The following is a 14,011-nucleotide window of genomic DNA, read 5'->3' on the forward strand; positions in this document are numbered from 1 at the left end:
AACCTCTATTTTAATTCATATGTCCGAGTATACCTACTTATTGTTTTTGCGAAGAAATTTAATATAGGTATCCTTCTTGAGTGAAAATTTTTAAGGATTTAGTCCATTTTATTACCCTTTCCATATTATTTTCAACAGAACACGCCAGCAGTTTTTAAATATATTTTGAAGCCCCCCAAAAAAATACATACATATCACTTTTTGCGGAATCTTTATTAGTACATATTTCAATAACAAAGCGGATTGCCGTAATTGCAACCAAAATTGTTTTAAAATTAAATTTTTTCGAACCATTAAATTTTTATTTTTCCATTTAATAAATGGAAACAGTCTGGTTGATCAGATTCTGAATTTTGCCAGTGACCAATGAATAACAAGAATGTACATAATGTGTGTCTTTAATTATGTTTTAAAAATTTAATAAAGTAACGAAACGATTGTCAATAAATTCAACCGGAGTCTACCCCAACATAAAATTCCTAATGACAGGGCGAACCCGTTATTAAAATACTGCTAAAAATACACTATTAATTATATTTATGTAATTAAATACAAAAGTTGGTAATGAATCCTCATAGGAATTAATCATCATGGCGAAGTAAAAGACATGTAGTAGATGGTCAATAATCTTCATTGTAAACTTGTTGAAAGAGTAAGCTTTTTTTTTGTAAAAAATCCGAGAAATATTTGTTTTTATGACCCGATAAGCAAGTAGAATTTCTCTATTATAGCAAAAATTATTAAATGTAGAATTTTTACTACCGACATGATGTGGTTTCAACGAAACTTTTTTGAGACACTTCTGTACAAGCAAGATTGCGCTACATCCTAAGCCAGCAAATAAAGATTCCTGCAATAAGTAGGTATGTTTTGAATTAACAATGTAAACATCTAAGTGTGACTGTTCTGTAACTACATTATTTTATACGACCTGGAGGTCAGCTTATACCCTGAAGTTATACCGTGCGATCAACAATTATTGAGATCAAAGGAGGCTTCGAGATTTTGGACGTATTTCCACAGATGCTCTGGAATGCATGGAAATATTTATGGTTGCATAGACCAGTTTCAATTTAAATTTGGAAATTTTTGCCGGGATTCGGTCAAACAGGCTATATGTCCATTCTCCGTTATTGAAAAAACCATTACGATTCAATGATGAATCTTTTATGTTCTTAAAAGTAAAAACCATTTTTTTCGTTAAAATTTGATTCATAATGACAGTTGTTTATTAGCTGAGTTAGCAAAGATACGAAAAATCTGACACTGTCAAAGTCATAGCCCCTTATTCAAGTACATAATTGTTGATCGCACCGCATTTGTTTAGTTCATTTTTCTTTTGTAATACGGTGCGATCAATTAAAAAATAAATCGAGTCGCCGTGTTACCTGTGGCAACCAATGCTATAGCATAGGCTCCAAAGCAATCTCGATTTATTTTTTAAATGATCGCTCGGTACATGCAACATACTTATTTTATTTCAAAATATATTTTCAAGTTTTGGTTCATTCACTGATCGCGACTGTAACATTAGAAATAAAAAAGTTGCTATTGACATCAATGAAGTGTTAAGCAACAATAACAAATTTAACATTTAGTAGTAGACATGATTTTGACAAGGTATTTTTCAGTATAAATATACTTCATATTAAATGTTTACGAGGGTTAAAATCGTTTTTATTAAAAGAAAATTAAATCGTATTTACCGCCAGATTCTAAATATGTACCAGTACCTACTTATAGGCACATACTTCACTTTTCCCCGAATACCGGGTGGGGCATCGTATACGCGCACGCCAGAAATCGCGACTTCTAATTAAATAAAATTGGCGAAATTTTATATACCTGACTAATTATTGATAAGGTATATTTGAGAATTTTTTAAAAATTTTTTGTTAATAAATAAGGCCGTAACAGTTTTATTAGTTTTCTGAAATTAACTGTTAATTTACCTATAAAGTTTTTACACTAAATGAATCTGTATCTGCTAGCCCATCAAACCCTGGTGGCACAATTACAAATTTTGACTTGGTTAGCTAAATAATTTGCTTTTTTATTTAAACGTAAACCAGACGGGTGATTTACGGGACAATGGTATAATTTCCCAACAAAGGTATGGAGCCGACCGTTTTGAACCTTTTTGCCATAAAATTGACAGTTTCCATTGTCACCTAAATTTACGACAGCACAAGTAGCAGGTCATAAATAAAAATGATTTTGAAAGTTGAAATGTAAAACTGCGTTTAATTCAAAATCTAATTGGTATTTTTTTCCCTAAATTTCGTAAATAATTACATATAGGAAGTCAATCTGGGTAGGTTAGTATAAAAATCAGAATTTGACTTTTTGTTTGAAATTTAAATTTTTTTTTTTTGGCTTTGTTTGTAAGTGAAAAATTATCAAAAAATTATGAAATGTACCTTACCAATAGCCAGGTAAGTCTGAAAAATTTCGACAATTTTATTTAATTAGAAGTCGCGATTTCTCGCGTGCGCGTATACGATGCCCCACCCGGTATATTTACAAGATAGATATAACCGTTTTTTATTAAATGATAATTGTCATTAATTCTCCCCAATTGCTTTGAAACCTTCTACTCTAGAAATAAAAATGAAATAACCTACACTCTTATACCCCCGAATATCGACGGCACGACACAGCTTAACTTTTCATTGCACACTACGATACGCATATTTTAGGTTTACGACTGACAGAAAACAATGAGCGATTGGAAATTACCATTAAAATTTTGAATGCGCAATATAATATCGTTTCATAAAAGAAAACACAAATGTTCGTGGTTGAATTATCAAAGTCGGTCATTCGTATCCCGAACTTAATATCCCTTTGATACATTTTTTTGTCCCCTCACCGGAAACTTGACACTTCCATTTTACAGTTTTACAGTTTTATTACAAGCCCTGAAACGAAAGTTCCGCAAATATCCCACTGTTAAAGCTTAATCGTACTTGTACCTGATAGTAGGAAATTAAAAGCTGCGCCCGTACTTACTGCAAACTAGGATGAACTTTATGACCTGAGCAAACCTCGGTTTACACAAGTGAAATTCATAGGAATGATTGCTTTTCAGGTTTAATTTAGTGTTATCTATATAATTATGTTGCATTCATATGGAGCTTTCTCTCAGTTGAGTGAATTGTGATGAAGTATTTATTCCATAAACGGAAAATTTAATTTGCTAATAATTAATTAGTGCGAGGAGATATTCCAAAAAGTAATTAGTGTGAATATAGCTCAATTATTGTTAATTTTTAGACTGACCGACACTCCGGCGTGCAGGTACATATTATCTTTTTTATTTAACAAGCCTTAAGCCAGCAACATTTCTTATTAAAGAAACTGTCAGTGTACCCGTACCAGTTTGGTAATGATTGACGATAATTGTGCAATTACCATTATTTTTCCACACCGGAACATAATAATGGCTTGTCAATCATTCGTACCAATCGAGGCCGCCGCCCCTTTTCCTGAAATTTGGGCGACTTGTTTTGATTCCTTCCTGAAAATGTTTAGAAAGTAATGCGCGCTACTGTCAAATATTTTTATAACACGCTCAGCCTGGTGTAACGTAAATTACCACCGGAAAATCTGGCCAAGTGTGCGTCAATTACATAGTCCAATATATTTCCCAAGGAGGAAATTGCAGCCTTTCAGGAGGAAAAGCGCATCCGAACCGAACGATTCAGCAACATCGATGCTAATTTGCCGACGCTTGGGATTTATCAATGGAAAGCAGACGCGTAATACTTCGAAAGCAAATGTTTATCAGTTTGATTGGGTGGATGCAGTGACGTCCGTCGCGCGTTTAAATTGAACAATCTATTTAAAGTTGGGCTTTGTTGATGTGGAGGATTTTTCATGCAAATTTCACCCTCCGGCTTTACGAGTGTCGCTATCTTTAGATGGCGTGACTAATGGGTTGTAAATAACCGACACCGTTTTTATTTCCAGGTGTTTGTGTACTTTTTTATGTTGAAGAGTATAGAGGCCTAATGGTTTACTAACAATTGAGAGGCCTTGGGTATTTATAAATGTCCCAAGTGGGTAAGGTCACGAGAGGTGATTTTTTTTTAGAGTTCATGGAGGTAATCTGCCACTGACACAAGTAGTGGTGTTAACCCCGCCACCATATTTTCACCTCGCTAATGGGAATAATTAATGTAGCGTGATAAACTACCTGTTAAATATACATCCGTCTGGTAATGTTTTTTTCGATTTTTTCTTGGAGAAACGGTAATAAATTTCTTAAGACTGTTTTTTTGGAAGCTTTGTAACTTCAGTAGAAGTTAAGCAAACTGTTATTAAGAAGATTTAATGACAGCGGTTTGAAATGTTTTAGCCGAATGTTTTTTCCTGACCCACATTATTCCAATTATCTCTAAAATGTTCTGTCGTGAGTAAAAATAAGATTCGCAAAGTATGTAGATAATTAATTTTAATTTCATAATTAACGACAGAATGACAAAAAGATTTAAAATTTTGCAACATGCAATCCAATTTGGATGTACTGAGGCAAAAGTAAAAATAACTGTTCATTTTTTATCATAGCAAATTCATTTCACTCAAAACATTACCTCAAACAGGCTAGAAGTAAAGTAGGGGATACTGGGCCGCGGAGGTAAACAGTTTTACGGCATCTGAAATATACTATGTACTTCTGAGTCTGTCCTTCAACAGTCTCTTTCCAACAGCTTCTCTTTGCACTCTGCTTTTTCTTGATGTTTTCCAGAAGAGACTGGTATTGTTTTAGTCAAAAGGGACCTTTTGACCCGCAGGAATCATTTTACTCCAGTCTCCCCTACCTACCAAAAGTAAGGTGCTGTTCACCACAAGTGTCCAAAAATATCAAACCTCTACTAAACCAAAAGAAAAAAATGATTATGTATGTGTATTCGTATCATAAATAAAACTTCAACAGACTAGGGTGATAATAAACAAATTAAGTCAAGAAATTCATTTGATTTACTAATTTTTAAAATAAAATTAACTCACCCAGACATGGATTGTGTGTCTGCATAATCTGTCTACCAAATCTGCTTTGATTTTTTTTATTTTTCGGTCTTCAACTCATGTGCGCTAAGTTGTGAAGGTTGTACGAAAAGCTTAAAAAAAATGCTAAAGAAGAAAAAGGAAAGTGATCATTGCTAAATATGACAACCTGATAAGTGTTTGTATTTTAATTCAATTAATTATGCAAACCGTTATGATTTATGTGCTGTTGGCAAACACAAAACAAATTTAGTGGTGCCAAAATGGACCACAATAAACCTTGAAACGAACATTGTCATGAGCTGCCCTTTCTTTCAGGATTGCTAACTCCAGATTTGTTTAGTTAATGATTGGTAACTCCTGAAAAGCAAGGTAGGCGGACGTCTGATCTATTAATACAACTAATTATAATTGTCTTGCGTTTGAACTGTATTTCTTTATCCTCCTTTACAACCTACATTGCGATATTCTCACATTGGTTGTCTCTTTCTGTTGATTATGTCGTTAAATACTCGTTATTTTTCTCATTTGGGTTTTGATGTGATTTGAATGAAATGATCTCCGTGCGCCATTATGTTAATCTTACATTGTAAAAACATTTACTGAATACATCATTTCATTATTTAATTAACGATTTTGTTTTGTAAGAACGTTTCAAGATTTTACGGTCTTTAACGGACACATTTTTATGCTGTTTCTTCCAGAGCCTCGAAAAATCCAAGTCACGTCATAGACGATTAGCGGTAGAGCTAAACTAATGATGCAGGTCTTGATGAAAGGGCGTTGTCAACTCCCCTTAAGGTTACCCTCTTTTCCATGCAACCCCCAAAATATGGAGGAGCGTGGGTGAGGGTTAACGGTCGATATTTTTTCAAGAATTAGATTTCTTGCTAAGGTAGTCGTGTAGGTTTACGATCGTGCACGCGTTTTTGTTGTTGACTGTTCTCTTTATTACTTTTCCTATTTACGTCTCGTATTTCTTACAATGTATGAACTGTGGTAGACTTGACGATATTGCGGCGAACGTTCGAGTGAAATGTGAAGTTACGAATTTAATAGATTCTGTTGTCTCCCTAACAGTGTCTTGAATAGCTTCGATTGTCGTTACAAGACTTCCGAACCTCTTTATGTAAAGAAAATGGTTGATGTTTGCGTCAGAATATATTTTCTTAATCAAAAGCAAAGGCACTTTGAATATGTAGCACCACATAAAAATTAATGAGATCTCCATAGTAGATAATGTGGATTATAGAACCCACAAAAAGTCTTTAAGTATTTAACTAAATAAAATCAAACGATTTTTGAGAGCCTGTCCTGTATAAATCAGATCTGGACTTCCTGCAGGCCATTCCAATGCCAGAATTTATGAATGCAAATTGTCGTAACGTGTGTTCAAAAAATGTATGTCCAAATGAGTTGGTGCTTGTTTTTGTTTCCCGTAATATACATATGGCGTGGCTTCATCAGCTGTCAAGCTAGATGTTTTTTCCTATTTTCTTTATACGACACGACGGTTTTTAATTTAAAGTATTGATTTAATTTATATTGAAATTGTGATTAAAGTGAGGTTATGTACCTGAAAGAAATGTCAACGCGATTATAAAAGGAAGAGCAAATAATGTTTTGAATTGTATTTTTGATTCAATGCCTTTATAAAACGCGTATTTGTATTTCTATAAAAAAAAACCCATAAACATGTTTTCGGATTTTTTATTTGGAAGGCTAATATGTAATACGTTCTTAACCGTTTTTATGTAAAGCAGTGTATATTTATGTTAAAAATTTATTGGTATCTAACTTTTAAGTAACATGGAAGAGATCTATAATGTTAAAAATTCTTCGAAGTAATACTTGTTTACGAATTTAGTCCAAAAACTCTTGACTTTGGCAATATTTGTTTTAAAATGTTTTTGCTCACTGTTTATGATGATGTAAAAATTTTTTTAAGTGATAAGAAGCGAGATAAATTCATTGATACACTTAAATTTTATTTCTCAGTACATAGTTTATAACAGAAGCGGCAGACACCGGATTCCGTTATCTAGGATTGTGATAGGGATTTTCCGGGAAGAGAATATCAATCAAAAAGTAAACGATTACTGAATAAATCTAATCATAAATTATCAAAAGCTGAGCAATGCAACGATAACCATAAAAATGATTTTTTCCTTGGTGCTGAATTTTTCCTTTCCTTCAAGTTTCCATTTAGACTTCCAGAAGCAGTTTTAACCTCGATAAGACTGCGACATGTCTATTCTTGTAAAAACACCACGAACAAAAAATTTCATTCGGATCTTTTTACCATGGCCTTTATCTCACGTCTTCAGTTCCGTATTGTCCTCCGCCTTTCCACGATCTCACAATGGCGCTTTTACCCCATTTTGTTACGATTTTAACGTGTTTGTCCTTGTCCCTGTGTGTGAACAGTAAAGTGTGCAAATCTATGGACATAAGAAACCACCCCGAGATGTTGGAGAGACTCCGCGGTTGCACCGCCATCCAGGGTTACCTCCAGATCGGCCTGATGGAACTAACCGAGCACCATTCCGAAAGCTTCTCCCTTCCCGAATTACGCGAAGTTACCGGTTACGTTCTGGTGTTTAGAGTAATGAATCTGCTATCGTTGGGAACATTATTCCCCAACTTGGCGATCATTAGGGGCGACCTCTTGTTTTCGGGGTGCGCTTTGGTGCTGCACGACATGCCTGATCTTGAAGAGGTACGTCACACTGATTAGCGTCATTAATGCCGCCTTAAACTCTTTATGTTTTTATCTACTAATTTTGGGGACGCGGTGAAGAACTGGTCGCTTAATTTGATGCAGCATCGCATGTCTAAATTTGGTCCTGTGGGTGGGGCCGATTAAATAATCACGTCCGACTTCTTCGAAACGTAGTACACCCATGCCTGATCTTGCTAGAGGCCGCGAAAAGTGTGTAAAATTTCTAAAAGAATGGGAGCCGGCGGTGGTTCTGTTCGGACATTGAACCGATAATAATTAATTGTTCTCGGTCTAAAAAAAAAAAATTCGTGGAATCTTTACAATCCTGTTGGACTTGAGAAAGCAATTTGGGACAAATTAATACGGATTCAATTCCGGAAAAATATTTTATTAAATTTTATTTCCTGCAATATTGTTAGGCTGGTCGAGAGATAAATTTATGAATGTCGTCAAATCTCCAATGTTCAAGTACCCTAACAAGGATAAACTCTTAAAAACAAAAAATAAAATAATCTAATATGTTACGCCACTCTGGAAAAATGCCAAAGTTCATTTATTGTTGTTCGATACGCAACATTTCATACAAAAATGTATTATTTATGTCAAAATGATTGATGTTGAAACAAGCAATTATACAAAATTTACCAAATTGACATTCAATGAAATGTTTTTCCTTGTTTACTTGCTCTTGGCCGAACTGCTGTTTTAACAACGTTAACAAAACTTTTTTCCTCTTTCTAATAGCCAATCAATTCCAATAATAGCAATAGTGATTGGATTTTTAATACAATTTAAATGATTAAGGAATAAAAGAATGGAGCTGTTGCAGGCAGTATTGCTGGTGTCTGTGTTAACACTCCTAATTGATATTATAAAAGTGTACTAATTTCGACACTAATTAGTGTGTAAAGGAATTTTCACTAATTAATTTATTTACCAGAATTTATTTTTTTCTTCTAATTAGAACTCCCTGAAATATGTTTATCATACATGTCACTTCTGAAGGTCTCCTTACAACTTCTGATGTCAACATCTTGTAGTTATTATAAGTTATCTAACGTAATAATGAAATCGGTGAACGAAAGTATCAGGTCATTAAAATTTCCCGTCAAAGTTGGCCATGAAGAGTCGATTGTGAACGCATCGCTCGTCAGTCTGTCATCAATTTGCAGATTTAAAACACAAACAACGCAAAAAGTGAGGTTAGATTTAAACAGCTTTATCAGAGTTGAACACCCGATAGAAATTGTTCAATGTTCCAGACAATGTCTACATGTTTGAGCATGAAGCATCCTGTTAAAGTTGGTATTCAGTTAGCATTTACCTTAATAATAGTTGTTTTTACGTCTGTCGACATAATTTATAGCTCTACATATAAAATGCATCAGCGTGTGTTAACATGTTTTTTCTATGAACGCGTCAGTAAAATTAAATCTGTGCAGGGTAAAATTCCATTTTTCGATTTTTTTGGTCGGTTAATGACAAACAAAGCTGTGTTTTATTAAGCGAAATTTGTGATTTAATTATTTGCGCATTTGCTCGTAACAATTTTTATGTACGCAACACTGATAAAATTTTGTTGCGATCATCGAAATGCTTTCGAGTTGTTTTCCTATCGACTAATCAGGACTCTTCCGATGGATGAATTTTTACCGCGCCATATTTTTAATCAGACTTCTAAAAATAGATGATAGTATTTATACTGATGCTTGATCGAAAGTGGCTACCAATAAAATATCCTTTTTATGCATCCAGTCGGTCCTCGGTCAATAGCTCCGAGCTAGCTCGAATTGATCCCACGATTGTTGTTAGACCGAATTCGTCGCAGATAATTTGGCTGGATGTAAATATCTGTCTACAGGAAGTTGACGAGAAGGGGACAGCTGTCGAAAATAAACCGATAAAATTGTTTCTTGAAGCATACCCAAAGTAATTTGTTTGACTTAATGGAACAAATTTTGCCTACTTGTTTGTCTACTGGAAGCATAAGCGGGGTCCCACAGCTCGAATTCCATTGAGAATTTCAATTCCGCCAACAAAGCTCTTCAGAGAACTTACCCTGAATGTTTCAAAGCGTAATTGTCAATTTTAAATGATATGAAATGAATGAAACAGAACACGTACAATTTTTTGGTTCTATTTTGGTGCTTGCCAATCGTTTTAATTTTTTTTGCTGTGGAAGGTCGGAACATTCGATCTAATTTTAGTTTATGACCGTAAAAATAGGCGGATATAGGAATCCTTGGTTGAATTTATATCAAACAGTCGCACTTTTGACAAACCGGAAACGATTCTCGTGTCGCACTTGTTGTGTTTGTGTGACAATAATTTCCATTTCGTAAAGAAAAAAATAAACGCTTAAATTAATGAGTCAATTAGGAGACTACTGAAAACAGGCGGGAATTTCTTTTATGTCCTCCAGTTTGTGAGGAATCGGAACTGATCAAAGCACCTGATGATTTGCATCTTTTCCGCATCACGATTTTAAGAGAGCTTCACCAAATATCACATTCGTGGGGGACGAGTTTTTTATTTCAAGACTTTTGTAAGCGTCGGTGTTGTCACAATTTACGAAGTTTGCAGACAACCCGGAGTATATAAGGGAAGTACATAATTACTGATTGGAACATAAATGTAATTACGGCGTTAGTGATATTGGTGGTTTGGGAATAACAGTCGGCTAATAACAGGAGGTGATCGAATTTCTAAGTTAAATTACGTTTTACGTAAACAGATTATAACTAAAATTAACAGAGTTCCTGGAATGTTAAACTGATTTTTCTCCCAAGTAAATTGTAATAAATATTGTTGTAAATTTTAAAGTCAAAATAAATAATTCATAAACAATAAACGAAATTTACAGTTAGGTAAAGAAAGAATACTTTACGACCAAACGTTGTTGTTGAAATGTTTAATAAACTGTAGATAGAAGAGAGGAAAGCGAATGAGGAATATGAAGTGATGATGGTGTCAGCTTACTGTTACGAGTTTTCATAATGTACGAGAATGTATAAAATATTGAAGCAATCAAATTATAAATTATAATAAAGTATAATAAAATATAAATGCGAAAAACAACTGAAACAATACCTACTACATACGGGTGTCCCAGAGTTGCGAAAAAGCTCCGTAACTTGTTTGTCATTAAAGATATCAATTTTTTCTTTTTTCTAAATGATAGCTATGCTTTTACTGCATATTCGGAAAATATTGCGGTATAGAGGGTGTCCCAATATTATAAAAACACTAAAGTTTTGTTTTTTTAAATGGAACCTACCTTGTTTGATTTCATTTTTTGATTCTATGCTAAATTGTGGGTAGGTTCCGTTTAAAAAACCATAACTTTAGTGTTTGTATAATATTGCGACACGCTGTATATATACCGCAATATTTTCCGAATGTGTGTAGCTATCATTTAAAAAAAGTAAAAGTTGATATCTTTAATGACAAACAAGTTATGGAGCTTTTTCGCAACTCTGGGACACCTGTATACAGGGTGTTTTCGAAGAGGCGTTCCTTTTAACATGTGATAGTATGCGTTGTTCTAAAGAGTTTTAGTCAAAATCACCTTAGTAAAATGTCTATGGCAATGAAGATTTGTTAGAAATTAGAATTGACAAAAAAAAATCAAATGAGCATGGACGTTAATCAAAAATACTGTCAGAGTTGTCATCTAATTAGTCGGAATGGCTTTATTATTAGGAAAATAATGAGCTCACAGATATGGTGCTAATGTATGGGCAATGTTATCAGAATGCAGCTGCGGCGTCCAGAGAATACGCAGAGCGATTTCCGGAAAGACACCATCCTGGGCCACGTCAGTTATTAATCTAGTACAGCGGAGAAATAGACAGTGCCGGACTCAAAATTTTAGAAAACAATAAAAATATACAATCAATTATCTCCGTTAATACGAACATTTTACTAAGAAGATGTAGGCTAAAATTCTTAAGAATAATGTATAGTACCTCGTGTTACAAGGAACGCCTCAACTTCGAAAACACCCTGTATGCATGACAAGGGGACTAAAGTGCATCTTGTCATCCTGAATGTAGGTTTATTGCATGAAAAGGCACTTTAGTAGTATTCAGGGTGGATAACAAAATCCGCCCCTAGTTCTAGAGCTTTTATTACAGATCACATCCCGATATTTCAATCGAAATGGTTTGTTAAATACATACTACATTAACCTGATTAAAGCATTTTCAGGGTTTATTGTATTTTAATCAACTTTTTATTTTGAAGTTCCTATTATGTTTTTTCTTATCAAATCCAAAAGGGTTTTTTTTATTCAAGGCTGTATGTATAATAAATAGTAATAGTTATTTTCATATGAGTAGCGCTCTAAGATCACTTTTCAGGTATGAGGCACGACGCGTCAGCCGAGTGACGAAAAACAGGCTGCATACCTGAAAACTGACAGCGCGCGAATATTGAATAACGTTTTTCGTGTTCGTTTGGGCAAAGTTTTAAAAACCATTAATTATGTAATTGTAAATTTTAAAGTTATCTTTGATAGATATAGATATTTTTCCTATTATTCCCAAAAGATGATTTCACCGTATTATTTTGGTCCATCAGTTCTGATAGCCCCTGTATACCCAATCAATTTAAAAAGCTGTTATTATTCAATTACATAATGGAAATAATAAGGTGACTTTATAAACTACATACTGCCGACACAATATTTCTATGTAAATTAAATTGTCACTGTCATTTAGGTTTGAATAACTTACTTGGCAATCTCCTATTCACCTTTCGGTATTGCAATAACTCATTCATACATAATATTTAATAAGTTACAAATACACAAAAAAATTAATTTGAATTAAAAAAAAAATAACGCTACATTATTTACATTATTAAAATAGGTATCAATCAAAATTTATAGATTTCTTAAATGTTCAAACTGACGTCCATTATTTTCAACTCATCTTGCAGTTCTTACGCTCATTATTGCATTGAAATAATTATGTTTGGAGGAATTTCTCGACATGCTGTCGGCATTCATTCAATTAATTATTGAAATATCAAGAGTTTCTACCAGAACTATGTAAACTTTATCGTAACCCCATAAAAAAAGTCACACAGGTTTAGATCTGATAAGTGATACTCGTAAATGTGCAGACAGACCACTCGACGAAGGTATTTAACGCAAATTTTGTTCTAACAAGGTGATTTTGTTCTGTCTCAGAGTAACATTCTCCATATGCAACATTTTGACAGCACAGTACGAGTTCATTCTAGAAAACTGCGTTGACTGGTTTCAAATGTACCGTATGTTTCAAAAAATTTAACTTGAATAATTCAAGGGAGAATGTGTTTATCACAATAATTGTTTTGAACGAACTGTCATATATGTCATGACAATTTCAGGAAAAGCTTGAGAACGGTTGTTTTCCTACGATTTTACGAGAATTGGCGTTGACACCAAGCTTTAATACTCCTGCCGCAGAAGGATCCGCCGTCCGCCGTCGTATACGTAAACGTAACAGGTTAAAATTAAATGTAATAATAACAAATAAATAAGCACTGCACTATTACTTGATAGTATTATCCGTAACAGTGTATGTACTCCGGCAAAATTGCCGTGCCGCCGGGTGGAGGTGGGATAGGATAATAAACAACAATTAACAATAATGAGCTTCGATGCACATTGTAAGACGCCTCTTGATATTCTCAAAAACACGTACCAATGTCGGTTACTCGCTCGCATTGTTCCTTAATTCTGCTTTTCAAGTCATCAATTGGACAGGTTCCTTGAAAATGGTGTTTTTTAAATGAGGAAACAGGTAATAATCAAGCGGCGTAAGTGCAGGCCGGAAATCTAGATTGATCAACCTATCGTTAAAAAACTGCCTCAAATAACGAAGAGTCTCCCGTGTTATAGCCCCGTCGTATTGAAAATACCCCTGAGCCAATCGGAGTTGTTTGACAAAAACATCAAAAATTTTGTTCCGGTACCTTTTAGCTGTTACTGAATCATCAAGATTCTTTTGAACAATCTTTTGACAAGTTGACTTGTTAACTCAGTCTGCTGCCACAGTTGCCTGAGAGATACTCGTAATCGGGGTTCGTCTTCCATCTGACGTTGGACAGTCTCAATATTTTCCTCAGTACGAACCTTACGTCGACTACTTCCAGGCTTCCGCTGAACACTGCCACTTTCTCGAAATGTGTGAACGAAGTTGAAGTTATTAAGATAGTGTCATTAATTTTAATGTGTAAACCATTAATTAAACCTGGAATTTCTGTTAGCCATCTTCGATTGGAGAGCAG

The 14,011-nt window shown here is 34.3% G+C and overlaps 1 protein-coding gene across 1 annotated transcript in view; it reads left to right on the forward strand.

Moving 5' to 3' along the window:
- Nucleotides 1-14,011, forward strand: part of LOC138133746 (insulin-like growth factor 1 receptor) — a gene marked incomplete in the record, with an annotated part of 46,678 nt that overhangs the window by 1,116 nt on the left and 31,551 nt on the right.

Source organism: Tenebrio molitor, chromosome 6 (genome assembly GCF_963966145.1).
Source record: "Tenebrio molitor chromosome 6, icTenMoli1.1, whole genome shotgun sequence".
NCBI lineage: Eukaryota > Metazoa > Arthropoda > Insecta > Coleoptera > Tenebrionidae > Tenebrio > Tenebrio molitor.